Genomic DNA, 10,367 nt, shown 5'->3' with positions numbered 1-10,367 from the left:
CGCGAACGTTTAAAATCTTAAATAAAGATGAAGTAATTTAATAATTTTTAATCGTCGTTATAAAATGAAACATGTAACTTATTACAAACAATTTTTTATTTAATATCGGCTATTGACAACAACACAGCACAATATTTTGTTGCTTGCTTGGTGACTTACCCAAATACCTACTCGAAACACATTTGTCATCTCGTCTCAAGTTCAAGACAAATCTTATCGCAGACAACTCTATATTGATAAAATAGGGCGCTTTACTTATCAATATTGATAAATTGGAAAGGCCGTGTCACTTTCAAAGATCGTATCACGAGGAAAATCTTTACGAGATCTTCAAGGACTTGTTTTTAAGTAAAAAGTAATTCTATCTTTGGTGTGCTAAAGGAGTGCGATATCTTTTCAGGCAACTGAAGTACAGATGCACTTATTTCATTGATTAACATCAGATACTTCAAACATACATGTAAATACTGCTCTCTTTCACTTTTGTGTATGTCACCTTCAATATACCTACATGGTTAGATAGGGTGGGGTACCCTGCATGTAAGTCGATGTAAGAAGTTTGCTATCCGTTTGAATGGTGAGTATGTGTAACTTGATAGAAAAATAATCATGAAGAAACAAAAGCAATGAGAAAAGATCAACAAAAGAAAAAAGAATGAAAAAATAAAAGGGAATAAGCAAAAGGGACCCAAGAAAAACAAGGAAAACAGTTTAGTGTATTTGTTATCTAGGCGCCACAGTACAAGCGTTACTTACTTAGAGGATAGAATTATTAGTGTAATTGTAAATAATTTGTTTGATTTGGTATTAAATGGGCTTTATAGGTTAATAAACAATATTGTCTGCTACCACACAAGGCCAGCTCCCTCACGGCACTGAAACCCTCGTGACTGAAAGAAAATGGCGCATTTGTTCTTATTTAACTCCAGAGCTAATTTAAATACCTTTGTTAGAGACAAACCGGTGAAAATTAATTCAGTTCACAATGAAACAATTGTAAGGATGCTTCGTATTGATTTATAGCCGCGTAAGACTCGTGTTTGCTATTTACCAAGAAGATGTTTGAAAGAGATTGGAAGTACAATCGGTGTGCGTTACTCTAGATAAGTATTGTTTCAAAATTCAAGATCATTGGATGCTTGGGTATACGCACTTTATTTAGACGAAGATACCAAGCCCTCTTCTGTTAATAATAGCCAAGAACACAAAGTGACAGGGAAAAAACAAAATGAAAAAAGGTTGCTCATTTTAAAAGTTATTTTTTTTATCTTAGCACTGTTGACTTACTACGACTACAACACGTTTTTAAGCTTGTGCAGAAGGTAGCATAGATATAAATCTATGCTACCTTCTGCACATTTTATTTTATTAACGAATTATATAAATAATTCGTTAATAAAATAAATTATTGCTACAAACAATTTGGTCTGTATTTTTTAATTGAGCGGCTACTAAAAGTATAAGTATTTTAACCAATCAGGTTGAACCGCGTGTAGAGTAACACGTCTACCTACTCCAATAAAATTTGCGGTTTAGTTTTAAAAAAACTGAAACAAACGCAATTACAGTTTTTTTGGCTTAATGATTAACATCTTCGTTATGTGGCAAAAATTCAAATTATGGTGAATTAATTAATGAAGAAATTATAAGTTCAGTAGCCTGAGAATTTTCATGATTACAAAATGGCTGCTCGTTTTAAATTATCATTGACAACGGCTTATCGCCGAGATCCCCTGTGAAGAGGATCTTTAGGTGATTGAAAAGTCATTTTTGGAAAGCCGTCGCCAATTTCTGTTGTCAACCAAATTTTTATCAAGAATGGTTAATTCGTTTATTAATTTTCCAACTCCGCACCGTCTTGTGTTTATCTATGGTTTGTTGTCACAGGAGATATGCGAGATGGGTTGTCAGGGTGTGATTGATGGGCAAGGTCAACTATGGAAATGTACACCTTGGAGGAACCAAGGTTGGTGACCTTGGTTTTTGTCGTCAGCCCTACATTAATTACTTTAGTGATATAATGGCACCGCGATTAGCTACTGAATTAGGTTAAGCTCTTACGTAAGAGGCTTTTCTTCGTTGGTAGAAAGTGAAAAAGAAAACGAGTACAGTTACAAGTTACTAGAGGTTACTTGCCATAATTTTACCTTTATGTTATAGCCCAATTAATGTCCTGCCTTGTTCTGCATAAAAAACCTGAAGTCTAGCTAGAAGCTTGCTAATTGTATCAACTTAGGATATTGAGCTTATTGTAGAGTCAACCATCATAAAAAAAGCTGCACCAACATACATAATAGATAATAAATAAATAAATATCCTTGGACATTTTACACTACGCTTCTAGTTCGAAATTAAGCAAAGCTTGTAATATGGTGAAGTTAAGAAGTGATGGTGCGTTACATTGTATTTAAGTGTTTAAAAGGCATGCAGTTTTTAGGCGCAATTAGTTTCAACTATCGGCATCGTAGCATATGTATCTTTTATTCAAGATTTTATCTCAAAATCTTCGCCATCAGTTGATGGTTTTCAATCTTTACTACGGTTAGTCATTTGTCAAAAATACAACGTATTTTTTTTAGTGTCTCAATTTGAGGAATAGAATTATCCTAACAAAAAACAAATGACTAACCGTAGTAAAGATTGTAAATAATGAAATCGTCGGAAATATCTAGTCACTAATCGCATCAAGATCATCATGACGCACTGCAGTGACTTGATCATAATAAAGTATTAATTAGACGTATAACTAACCATTTATACTATTTATCACCAATCTCACTATAAATTCAAGCCTATCACTATGATATCAAAGTTTTTGTTCTCTACCATTCGCTGGAGCAAAATATCGTGAACCTTTTCTATTATGAGATACCTCTTACAACGTTTTATTTGTTCGGTAAACTAACAAAATCCAACTCCGAGAAGAGAAACAATACGGCAAGTGTTTGCTTGTCGATTTCTCTGTCATATTTCCTGACGTTCAATCCAAGCTAGAATCGCATAAATCATTTTGACGTTTGTTATTCATAATATCAACTTTTAATCTTATCGATTGTGTCGGAAATTGAACGGTCGTCTTTTTATTTTAGACAGTCACATCAATATACATTTGCCTACCATATAGATAACTATAAGATTATGTAAGTCTACTTAAGGTTATAGTAATTTATTGTAGTTTAGGAAATACACTAACTTTTCTCGTAGGTACTTCCTACTTTCCAAAAGTATTCAGAAATTTTGCTCTCTTCAAAAAATATTGCAGAAAATGTAAACTTTTGTTTTCATCGTTCATTCGACAAAAGAACGAAATCAATTAGGTATACCAATCTCTCAACTCATTTCATCTTAACCTAAAGTTTGACCAACTCTACAAAATTATGTTATGCGAAGAAAAACGAATGTTAACATTACCTTAAAATAGACAAAATACACGTATGATAGCAAGGGATGGCGTGTTAATAGGATTTATAGTCCGGCTTCATCAGACTGGCTAAACGCGGCTTTGTACCTTATGCCTTGACGTAAGTATCGGACATACGTACCAAGATAAATATAGTCTCCCGCGAGGGTGTATTGTTGGTACCATGCTTTTTCTTTTTCAGGTGTGCTAGGGTAAATTATAATGAACAATTAATTTTGACTTTCAAGCTTAAATTATGTCGTTTTCTTTCACAGCGTAACTTATTTCATGAAACCCATAAAACTATACCTATTTGTCATCATCATCATCATAATTTCAGCTATAGGACGTCTACTGCTGAACATAGGCCTCTCCCAATGCTTTCCATGTTGAACGATTGGTAGCGGCCTGCGTCCAGCGCTTCCCTGCTACCTTTATGATGTCGTTGGTCCACCTTGTGGCCCTTGTGGGTGGACGTCCCGCGCTGCGTTTTCCGGTACACTCCATTCCAGAACCTTGCTGCCCCATCGGCCGTCAGTTCTGCGTACTATGTGCCCTGCCCATTGCCACTTCAGCTTGCTAATCCTATTTGTATATTGATTGAAAAATTACCGTGTAAATAAATTAATCAGTGAACTTTACAAGGAAATCAAGGTAGAGAAGATCCGCGGCATCCTGTGCAAAGACGAATCAATACGTATTATGTAAATAGGTACATTAATGTACCTACGTCATTACGTATAGGAAATTACATGCTCATTTATCACGGAATTGTTAAAGATTCTTGAAATCTTGAGCTGAAAATCATTAAGTTGCTTGAAAATGGCCATTTTGACATAATGAATGGAAAATGAGACTCTTGTAGTAGGTACCTAACTTTAATGGTACCTAATTATTGCAATTCCTTACCAAAGGTCTACAATTCACGTGAACAAAGTCGCGGGCGACAACTAGTTAGAAGTATATGGTCACAGGATGTTACAGCCGTGGAAAGAGACTTATATGAACAACTTAGCGACTGATATGGACGTACGGAACCGGCACCGAAACACGGAATCATCTTCATCCTACAACCGGTCTGTCGTCTTTACCAAACTGGATATTCTCTGTATTTTTTTATTATTTTGTATGGATGTGACCGAAATGGCTTTATTAAAGTATTAATTGAATAAGTAAGAGTTAACCAGCCTTTCTCAATAAACCTCATTAAAAATCTATTTTCACTGTGGCTAGTTTTACCCAATCCAAAAGAAATGCAGTATTTTTCTTTCCGGACTAAAATTAGGTAGGTACTTTGTTTTCATTTGTTATTTGTTGACTTCTTTTATAGGGCTGACAATGTACTCATAATGTAACAAGTGTATATGAACTGTTTGTTTCTTCTTCTTTTTTGTCCTATTTTTTTTTTACAAATAAGCCTATGTGAATGTTATAATGAAAAATCATAACAAGTGATGTGAAAGTCATTGGGGGAGGCCTAGCTATGTTCAGCAGTGGACGTCCTGTGGCTGAAATGAATGAATGATGATGATGATGAAGCCTATGACCCTGCCTTGTCACCCAAACACAGATGACTAACAGTTCAATAAAGCCGTCCACCCATCTGGTCATAGGCACGAAGGGCGCACGTTGCCCGCACAAAGGTCGAGCAACCAATTCGCACGCAATATTTCGTGCGCTGTTTTAAATACCCCACTTGTTGTTCGATAAAGACACAATCTTTATTACGCCATAAAACCATGTGTGAAAAGAATTACTGTTAAATACTTGACGGACACGTGCCATGGTTGTGTTTGGTTTATTGGTTTAGAAATAACATTAACATTACCCATTCGAACTATTTAGGTTGAAGTTAGTCGTAGAAAAATGAATTCATTAAGTAGTCTAATGTTCAGAAAGACAACTTAAAATATTAGTTTATTGTTTATTCATTCACTCAATTCTTCCTTAAAGTAACACAGCTAATTTCTAGGCAAATATTAATTTAATAGGTACCTTTAACACATTATCAACTGAATCGAGAAGTCCAAAAAATAGTCAAAAATATTATTCTGCTATCATTCTCTATGATTTGGTTCACTATCACACTACGTCTATCAATCATAGAGCTAGTTTATGGGTTTCAAATATTCAGATTAAGTTATCTTATTTATTTTCCTGTTAAACCAATCAAACTCGATTCTTTTATCCAAATCCTTTCCTATTTACAAGTTCTCCGTCAATCACTTATATAAAATGTAAACATTAAAAACAGGAAACAACAACGTCCTCAAATCAGGAAATACGGGAAATAGATCCGCATACTGCGCCGGCGCATTTCAAGTTCGTACAACGACGGCACGTCAAGCCAAACAATAGGGCATCTTATTCTGTTAGAACAAGGTGTAATTTTGCCACAAACTTGTAAAGCCTGAAGTGGTAGAGCGCTGCTTAGATGCAGATTAAGTGCGAAGTTATTTTTATTGCACAATTAGGGTAATTGCTAGTTTATGCTCTATAATTTAGTTGTGTGGGTAATTAGCAGTTGGTAGTGACATGAAACTTGAGTTAAGTATATGACCCTACGATGACATTGTGACCTTCCGAACTAAAATGGGGTCTTGGTAAATACATAGGTATGTACTATACTAAACCTAGTAATGAAACAATTGAATCCATACATAAAAATTGAATTGAATCCTTTCAGAACACATGCCATACATTTTTCTGAAATTTACATAAAAATCTTATATTAGACGTATAGTATGAGATCAAAATTATAATAATTATAAGCTTGCTCACCTAAATTTATAAGTATGGATAGAGTGGTGGGTACATAGTGTTGTTTTGTTGACACTCGGTACCATTGTTCTATAAGCGGTTGATCGACATGCATAATAGTGTCAAATGTGTCGTAACTCGAAGCGGGTCGAGGATTTTACTAACCAATTCTTCCTTATATTACTTTTATATTCTGCAGACGACACCGTCCTCCTATATTACGTGGCATGTTGATTACCTAATATTTTATGTTTATGTACTTTTACACATCGGTTCTTGTTTTTGGCCGACAATCGCGGCGTCCTTAGCCCGACATTGGCCGACAAACATGGTTTGGTTTTACTCAGGTTGCTGAGGGCTGCACTTTTTTGGATTTTTTTATCGTGTAATACACAATTTATTTATTGCATCCACATTTTAATACTTTTTTATATTTAAAACTCGGTATTCATTAATGCAGCAAAAGAGGTATCTTCAAAACTTGTAAAACTTGTACACCAATTCACGTTATAAATAGTAAAAATGTATATCAAACAAGCACATTATTAGACTTACAGTGTCAAAGTAAAACGTAACGAACTTTGTCTTTTATTATTTATAAAAAAATACTTTAATATTGACTCTACCAATCATGCGCGGGTTTCGCATCGGTAGAGTCATCAAATCTAGACTATTTTTTTTTTGTTGAAAAATCGCACTTCTTACAACTTCATGAGGTGTTTAGCATGATGTTTACGATGCACAGCTGTATCAATGGCATAGAACTTTTCCACTCTTTAGCTCCCAAATCACATTCTGTCCTTTTAAATCACTCAAATCGATCTGGCGAAGTTTTTCACTCTTGTTCTTATTCTGTTAAAGTCCATATTGACCTTAGTACAGGGGCGCGCACTCTTCGCATACTAACCTGACGAAAAACGGAAGAACATAAAAAAACTAAAATAAATCAATTTCAGTTTTTATAATGGTTCCAGAGCTTCCTCGTTGTGTATAAAAACAACCTTACGGCGAAGTTCGAGAGAAAAGAGTATCAATTCAATGTAGAGTGGAGTAGTTTATTCACAATTAATGGTGTTTGGTAACAAGTCAGCTAAAAAATCGAAATAACTTAGTAACCATTTTTTTTTAACTAAGTTTTGACCCCTGGTTTACTGGACTTAATTTGTTGCTAATGACCTCTAGCCCTTAATTACGCGCATAAAGAATCTTACATAACTGCTCGCATGGGGTCACAGATGACCCCAAATTGTATGAGTAGTTTTTAATACATACTGAAATTTTATAAGTAAATGAACTATATTATTATAAAAATGCTTTATTTGTTATTTAATGTCTATAGGTAATAACATGAATTTCTCACTAATTATACAAAAACAAGCTAAATTAAAATAATTGTCAATAATTAACAATTTGTACTTAGGTATACTGAGATCATAGGTAATATTAGTATTTTTTAGGAACTCTCGGAATCATTCTTGTTACACTGTTGACAGTATATTTCAGAGTGATCATTGCACACAAATCTTGTACATTTCTTGCATTTTCGATTCACTTGATTGTGCGGAGGATTGCTCGATCTCATTAGCGCTATCATGATCACTTTTTGTTATTTCATCTAACTCTGGCTCAGAACTCGACCCTCCAACTTCTTCTTCATCAGAAACATCTTCCAACCATTGCACAATTTGCTATTTTTTCCTATCTCTACTAACTCTGAAAAAAAAAGACAAAGTAGTAGTAAAACTGAATTTATCAATATTTTTATTGTTTAGAGCTGTAAAAACACATTTATAACAAACATTTATTAACTGAATATACAATAACACAAATATTATTCATAATACACAAAATAAATACATAAAACAAAAAACTTACCTCTTCCAAAAAAGTTACGTAATTACTCGCATGGGGTCACCACTCAAGAGCGCAGCGACGCATCCTTCCACTCCCGTGAATTAGTCGCTATCAAAATACAAACTAAGACGTGTTTTATGAAGCTACTGGGGGCGCGGAGAAAATCGGGCCGCGCCAAGTGCTTCATTTTTGAATCCGAAAATGCTTTGACCCCATGCGACTAATTAAGGGCTAGTATAATCCCTCTCAAGAGTTTTCCCGTCACCCTTGATGTTTATGTAGCAAAAGAGTATTTTTTGCTTGTCGTGCTGTCCTCTGAACAGGATACTCTAGGATGATGTAGGCGTACAGAAGCATGTACGAGTAGGCAAAATTCTACTCTCAACAACACAATAAACAAGTAATTATACATAAATAGAGTTTTAAATAATAATCCTTGCCTTGATAAATAGCAACAATTCCAGTTTTATTTTAAAGCAGCAGACAAATCGGCTTATCGAGCGTCTCATTAGGCGGGCCGCAGACTTCCCGCGGGACTGAGCTCTGGAAAACAATCTGCTTAAGTAAACCAGAATATTTCACTGAAACATTTTCGAATTTGTACATAATTAGCATAATAAATAATAAGAAATTGAAGATGACCAAAGTCAGTGACGTCAGGCATACATTTCAGCACATCAGAATACATTTTTGTCTGAAAAACGCACTTTTATGACTTTCTAATATTGATTTCAATTATGATAAATCGGCGGCGCAGGACCAGTCTTTGTGGAAATCCTCGGGGGAGGCCTTTGTCCAGCAGTGGACGTCTTTCGGCTGAAATTAACGAACGATATCCAAATAGAACGTCCACCCACGAGGTGGACCGACAAACTCATAAAGATAGCAGGAAGGCGCTGGATGCAGGCCGCTACCAACCGGTCATTGTGGAAATCATAGGCCTATTTTCAGCAGTGGACGTCCTATGGCTAAAATGATGATGATGATGATGAAATCCAAATAGGTAATACCTAATCATTAAATAATGTAATCTTCAGTGCATGAGCACAAAACTCTCTAGAATAACAGAGGCAAATGGAGGATTTAGGCTACACTAGTTTCCACGCAGGCCTATAGGCCTTGATAGGCCTAGCTTCTTTGACGTCATCCACGCAAAGACTTTATTCTATTCTACCAGAGCATCACAGAAGGCTTTGGGTAAACGAATTACAAATATTTCATTAAGTTTAAGGAAGGCTTTTATTCAGCCGTTATCGTTGGTAATAATGACGATGCTGGTATAACGTAATGTTTAATTGAAACCAGAAAATTGAGTCATTAATGATAATGTACTTGAGATGTTACGAGTATATCAATTATATGATTCCTATTTTTTACTAGCTGGTTAAGTGTTTCATTTATAGTCATTTAATAATTATACTCGTAGTTAAGATCTTGAATTAAGTATTACTGTTTTCTTTTTGTTACAGATTAGAGGTAAGCAGAAATTCCAGCCATATAATAAGAAAATATTTCATATCAACTGCTTGTTTACAGTAAACATGAAGAGGTTTTGAAGAAACCATACTGAAAGGAATTTATTTCAGTAATCATTTTGATTTAATATGGGAACAGTGGTTGTTGAAGTCTTCATTGAGGATACACAGGCAAAAGTGATTTTAAAACAAATGTAAGTAAGATTATCTTCATTTTTAATAATAAAAAGATGTATATGTATGTATAATTTGTTACCGCAATCCGTTTGACCGGGAATTACCTACTACTTAAAATAATTTATAGTGTCTCTTAAGCAAATAAACAAAACATTCAATTTTAAATTATAGCACAATATATCACAGCAGCATTGTTTCTAAATCAACTAGAAACATAAATATACCTTTGTAATCGATTGCTTTCTTAGCAAGAGGTAATAATCGGGTTTTAATTTATTGATGATGATGATGATCATTATTACTTTTATAGGTGGACTAGAGTCACTATTGTTTCATTTGTTAGCATTTATTTGCTTTTACCTGAAGTATCAGTGGAGATTACTCTAACTGTAGAACCTTCAGTGTAGTATGTACGAATTTAAAAATAGTTATAATATTAAGGTATCTGTTTATGTTTTCATAAATAAAACAAATTGCTAATGGTTTTAAACATCTTTGTTTACCAGAGCACGTGATTTTATGACGAATATAATCCTCATTCAATTAACCGCATCTAATCGCGTTGACGAATTGGGTGTAACTGCTAAAGCTACCGGAGTCTCTACAACGATTTCCGAAATTGCCGAAATATATCGGCAAGTTACATAAGAGTTATATAAGGGAGGATCTGACGACACAGCAGTCACGCTGGAGATGGATCG

Source organism: Ostrinia furnacalis, unplaced genomic scaffold, assembly GCF_004193835.3.
Source record: "Ostrinia furnacalis isolate ACB-3 unplaced genomic scaffold, ASM419383v2 OfSCF7560, whole genome shotgun sequence".
In the NCBI taxonomy this organism is placed as follows: domain Eukaryota; kingdom Metazoa; phylum Arthropoda; class Insecta; order Lepidoptera; family Crambidae; genus Ostrinia; species Ostrinia furnacalis.
This window is presented reverse-complemented; position numbering follows the sequence as displayed.